Source organism: Molothrus aeneus, chromosome 1, assembly GCF_037042795.1.
Source record: "Molothrus aeneus isolate 106 chromosome 1, BPBGC_Maene_1.0, whole genome shotgun sequence".
NCBI classification, from domain to species: Eukaryota; Metazoa; Chordata; class Aves; order Passeriformes; family Icteridae; genus Molothrus; species Molothrus aeneus.
The window spans coordinates 26,358,627-26,365,221 of record NC_089646.1 but is presented as its reverse complement, the minus strand read 5'-3'; positions in this window follow the sequence as shown (position 1 = coordinate 26,365,221).

The window sequence follows — 6,595 nt, the reverse complement described above, 5'->3', positions numbered from 1 at the left end:
AAATGTTAGTTGATAGCAAAGCCATCTTGTTTCCATTTGAAAAAGAAATGTAAAACATGACTTGATTATTTCCAAAGTTTCATACTTTTTTATTTAAAAACTCATACAAAGAACATGCACAAATTTCTCAGAAGCCAACATGAAGGTTTTCCCGCTCATAAATTTCAAGTCTGGATTTTCACCTGATCATATGCTCAAAATAAGCTTCCCTCTCTCTCTCACAGGACTTCCACCAGGACTACATTCACAGTTCCCCTTGTTCTCTAGTTATTTTTACTTTCCAATTCCTATTTATCTTTAGGCAGACACCAAACTGATGCATCCAACCCTGAATCTGTGGTCAATTTTGAGGCAAGTCCTTTCAGCTGCCCAGATAAAAATCTATTTGGGCCTTGTCCAGCCTAACATTGGCTTTTACTGCTATGTTTATTATTAGAATGAGGGAAATTCCATGGCTTCCTCATTTAGAATAAAGCAGAGATAATGTAGTAATACATACCAAACAATACTTCTGAGGTCAGCCAAACAGCCCCACCATCAAGCAGAACAAAACCCTGTGTCACACAGGATATGGTCGAAGTGGAAGTTCATCGTAAGCTTATACTCAACATGAAGTTTGATACTCTCATGAGTAAATCAGTGTCAGCATATGACTTCTGAAAAATGTGGTTTCCTTTGAGGCTTTGTATCACTGCCTCCTTATCACCCCAGTTCTGTGAATATGGAAGGCTTTCTATGCAACCACAAGTAAAACAAGCAGCCTTTAAAACTGATCTGTGAAATTTCAGTTGGTGGCTACTGCAGTTAGGTGAGATCCAAAGGTATGTGAGAGACAGATTAGACTAACAAGCAAGCCACTGGATGGAGACTTAGATGTCTAAGACTCAGAAGACGTGCCTTCTGTTTTCATCCTTTTCACTTACATTTGATGGGACCACAGATAAGGCACTTCCCCTCACTGTAACTTTTTTTTTTCTGCTGTCCTTTTGCTGTATTCCCTGCAAGAGTTATTTAGAGACAAAGATTTATTTCCATTTTATTTACAAAGCAGAGACTGCACTGATTACAGTGATTACACAGCAGAGACCACATATTGTCAGGATGTCTGAGTGCTCAAAGAATGCAGTTATCCTGCATTAAACAACATTATTAATAAATCATAGATACCATGGCAAATGTCAACTCACTGAAAATAGCTTTACAATTCTGGTCACATAAGTAAGGCTACCCATCATATTCTTTATTGATAATTTAATTTTTTTTCTTACAATGTTACGTTAAACATTTCCTGAAATCAGACTTTTGTCCAAATTTCCTTTTCAACTCCATTTGTGTACTGAAAGAATCTGGTATAGAAAGTGTTTAATTTGTAAATAAATAATTTCAAAATCTAATCCTAAGGGGATTTTATGCAGGTAATTCTTATTTGTACATCAGTACGCAATAAAGGAGTTAATTAATTGTATTATTTAAACATCAATGCAGTTTCACCACATCTAAATTTCTGGACACTAGAAGTGAATGATGTTGATTTCAATGACAATAAAACATTTGAGCATTTTTTATTATGTGGGCTATTACAGACATGTAACTTGATTTGGATTTGTACATGATATAAGATCAGAATTAAAGGAAGTTGAATCAAATCAAATAAGCAATTTTGGTGAAGATGGAGTATTTTTCTGTCATGTTGGCAGCCATACTAATGAATTAGAAGACAAATGCACAAATTCTAATTTTAACCTGGAGTCTGAAGACACTAAACACAAAGGCAGCAGCATAGCTAAGTTCAAGGGAAACAGAACAGTATCAAGATGCTGCCTCTGTCTTGTCTTCTTTTATTAGCTTGGAAGCAAGGCCATGCCAACAGCATGACAGCACAGTCAGACAGCAACAAATAACTCTCAGCTTGGTGCATTATACAGACATTGCACAGAAGCACAGGCCAGCACCAAACTGTCCACGTCTAGTAAGCTACATTCTGTTTGCTAGACATATTCAAAGTAAATGGTTTTGTCGAGTTGGTGCCATGGAGTACCAGCTTAACCAATACAAACTGACAATTACTAGCATTTCCTACTGTTAATCAAACGCAAAATCAAAGTTGCCATCTCGTACTTGCAGGTTCTTATCAGCTGAAAATGTTCAACATAAGTGAACACAGAAGGTTTGGTGAAATTCAGGCACTTGCTGATAGGCCTCTTCAAGCACCTCCTCACAGATTTCTGCTGCATCATTTCAGGCCAAAGATATTTTATAATCTGCTGCCATTTCCTATCTGTAATTATGAATCATATATCTCAACACAATCTACTGTTCCAGATGTCTTATCACTCCTTTTTTTTTATTTAATTTGAGTTTTTTTGAGGTTTAGTTTGCAGAAATATGCCAGTATCTATGGGCCACGTTTTTCAGCTTGTGTAAAGTTACACAGGTACAGGGCTTTTTTAGTGGCTTAGTTGGAGAAAGCCTTAGATCTACCCTGTGAGCTAACTGTCCTTTGTGCCTTTGAAAATATCCTGTGGGGCCCCATATTTACTTTTCTAATTATTTAAAACAGTTTGGATCTGAGCCAATAAGGTTCATTAAGAGGCACTCAACCAGGTTCTTCATGATCTTTACAAACACGTGGCCAGCAAATCAAAGAGTGTTAAGAAACCAGGTTTCCTTTGTATCGGTCACAATCTCCTTTGAATCAAAAAAATCCAACCATAAATGGAACAAGGATAATTAATTTTATAACCTTAATGGGCACCTCTTCTCCCAAAATCCAGACAAATTGGCAGGTGGTGTGAGGAAAGGGCATGGGGAAATCAGCAAACATCAGGAGGCTGTTATACAAGCCACAGAAATAGCCCTCTCTGCATTGGGTGTGCATCTGCTCACACACAGCCTCTCGAGGAGCCCACCCTAGAATTACAGAGGATTCAGAGAAGAATGGAAGAAAAAAAACGGGAGATGGAGTTTTACAAAGGGAGACTTAAAATATTGATATTGCTTTTCTTAGAAAAGAAATTAGATACAACAAAGGCACTTCAATCCTACCTCTTAGTAACCCTTACCATGTCTATATACTAGTGATACCAGGATTGTAATGGTCAATACGAGTAACAAACAGGCAGAAGTAAGAAAACTTCATGGGTATGATCTTAAATTCAGGGGTTAGGCTGAGATTTATATCTGACCTGCAACTAGCTCCTGTACAGGTCTTTGCATCTTCCCCTAGTGCTGGCTGTGGTTTGACACAGGACAGCACACAGGTCTCATACAGCAGTGCAATTTCTTTGCTCCTTTAGCCAATAGGCACAGTCCATGAAAACGTGAAAATGGGCATATTCCCAAGGCTATAAACTGGAGTCATTAAAATAAGGAAATTGCAGTTGCAACACTACTCTAACAGTTCTAACTCTCATTCCTGAAAAATAGAACTTAAAAATCATTCATAATGCATCCTGCTTCCCTGTTCAGTACAGTCATTCCTTCCAGCTCTTTATCTCCAAAATGCCTTGGATAAAACCTGCAGGAACTAAAAATAACAGCATTAGCTCATCATCACACTCTGGTCAATGAGTTGAGTAATGCAGACCTTATGAAAATGTACGTTTAGAGCTCTTACAGATGAGCTGTATAACACAAGCCATTAAACACAAATCTATTGATCTAATTTCATTATTTTCACCAGACTGGAGTTTAGAAATTATGAGTTGCAGTAATGAATACCAACCCCAGGGAAAAAATGGCTCTAATTGATTAAATTTTAGTTGAAAACACCTAAGATGGGATATTTGTCATTATAGATAAAGGTTTAATACAATGTAAGTCTGTGTTCATGCAAAATACTCAAAGCTTAGTTTTGTTCAAAAACACAATATGCAGAAAATTGAATAATTCTTTCGCACTGATATATTACTGCTTTCTAGGGATAGGGCTAGAGAATGGTATCTTTCTGGAAAAGTATACAAGATAAAATGTTAAAAATGGTGATAACATTAAGCTCATATTTCTATGCTGAAATGGAAAAAAGAACTTTTATATGTTGCAATTAAATAAGCCTTTTTTTTCAGAGAGATGGGGAGAACTAGACATACAAAATTATTTCCTCACCACAAAACACTTCTATTTCTTCTTGGTAACAAGGCCCTTCCTCAGTCACAGAAGCTAATTTAAAAAAAATAAATAAATAAAATTCATGTTACAAGGGTATGCTGGTTTTAACTGCCACAACAGAGCACCTAATCTTGCCTCCCATTCATGCCAAATATCAGGACTTCTTTCAAGCAATTCCTATTGAACTTGAGTATAAGCTTTACAAAAGAAAGACCCACTGCTCTTACTGTGATTCTCCACAAAACAGTCACACTCACTTGATAGATTAAAGATCAATGAACATTTTTCAAATATTTTGGTGTTTGATTATTCTAGCTTCCTAAGTCAAATTCAGACTTCAGTTAGAAACATACCTGAAACAATTAAGTCCATTCACTTCACATTTGTAGTAATGTAACAGAAGAATTTTGCATTGATGTGATGAAAGAGGGAGCAAGTAGCAGTGTTTACACACTTGTACAACACTGAAATATATGTAATTATATGCTAAAGCTTGTTCTGTGCTTTTCCATTTTGGGATGCATTATGTGGTAGGTGTTCTGCTTCATATCTTGAGTGCCAGACAGGGCATACTGTCATTCAGAGATTTGAATAATGACAATCATTTTTCATGTCACTGATTAATAGTTCTATCAAACAGGAATAATGTTCCAATACTTAAAGTACTTCATCATAATTAAGTCATACTGCAGAAGAGATAATAAACCTTTCCTGTATAATATCTGTGCTGAGGTAAGCCTAGGTATGTGCTTGTACTCTTAAGACACACATATTAAGCAGCAAATCAATCTCTTTGTCCAGTTTTTCAAAATATCCCTATGCAGAAGCCTTGCCCTCAAATGTATCAGCTGTTTTCTCCAATTTAGTGGCAGCCATGAACTTGCTGAGGGTGTTTCAACCCATCATCCAGGTTATAAACTAAGACATTAAATGTTAGACCATAAACAACGGCAGAGGAGCTACACTAGAGGCTACCTGAACTTCAAACCAGTGACTCTTTGAGCCTAGCAATTAAGCCAGTTTTCCAGTCACCTTGTAATCCATCCATATCTAATTTGGCTTATAAGGATGCTATGGCAGATTTTAACATAAGCCTATTAAAGTAAAAGCATACAACATCCCTTGCTCTATCTCAGTTACTATCAGGGACAGCTATTTAATCACAGAGAGCTATCAAATTGCTCAGGGATGACTTATCCCTGGTAAATCCATACTGGTTCCTCCTAATTGTGTTATTTGCCTTTCAGAGCATGGAAATGGCCTCCAGAAGGATTTTCTTCATGATCATCCTAGAGACTGAGGCCAGACAGAGCAGGCTGCCCCTCCCTGGTCACCTTTGTGGATGGCTCTTCATAAACACAGGCTTAATGTTTGCCTTTTCCCAGCCATCAGAAATATCCCCTAGTCATCACAGCCTCTCCATGACACCAGCCAGCACCCCAGCCTGTCCAATGAACTGGGCTACGTTCAAAATGGTCCTTAACCAAGCTCCTCTCTAGTGTGGATAGCACTTCCTTCACTGGGATTCTGCCACAAAGAACAGACACTTGGGAGGCCTACAAACAACACCTTGCCAATAATTACCAAGAGATACTTATGATTTTACACATTCTTCTGTGGCTCACAAAAAAGCTTTATAAAGGTAGATATAAAAACAATAGGAAAGAAAAAGATTTTCAATTGCTTCTTTGGTTTTTTTTGGTTGGGTTTTTTTTTTTTTAATTGGCCATGTTTTGTTTGCTATGGCTGAATAGTTCAATGTCTTCAGCTTCACTCAGTTTAAATATTTGGTTATGCATTGTTTTTACTGGCTTGAAAGAGACATGTAAATCTGGGAGAGGATGATTCAGACATCATAAATGCATCTTGATTTGGTCAAAGTTAGAATATTACTGTTTGTTTTAGACTGCTTATATTGCATTTATTTCAGTTTTAAGAAGCTCATGAAAAAAAACAGCTCAAGAACAGAACTGAGCTCAATAGACCTAAAATTCTAAAACCACATAAACAGAAGAAGTACATCTTGAACCAGCAGTCATTGAAGTCATCAAGACTTTAGATTGAACTCGTAGTTTAAGGGACTCAAATGCTAATTTTTTTTCTTAGCCACAATGAATACATGCAGTGAAATTTTGCACTGTTATTACTTGTTCATCCCTATACCACATAGCATAAAACATAAAAAGATAGCTAGCTAGCCAAAAACTTTTAAATTGCATTTTCAAAAAGGAAAGATAACATTGTGTGCCTCTATTAGAGCAGCTAGGTGTGTAAAAGGTCTGCCTTTGTACTAATGAACAAGTTATTTAAATCTTGTATTCTAATAGGCAGAAGTAGCAAATACAATACTTTTCACTGCACAGGTTCATTGGGAAGGGGAATACATTGAGTTTTCTCTTCTTTACACTGCTCAGGAACCACCTCTTATAAAGGAAGTTAAAATGAGCTGGTGTAGACCAGCAGGAAGACTGTACTACACCAGAGGAGA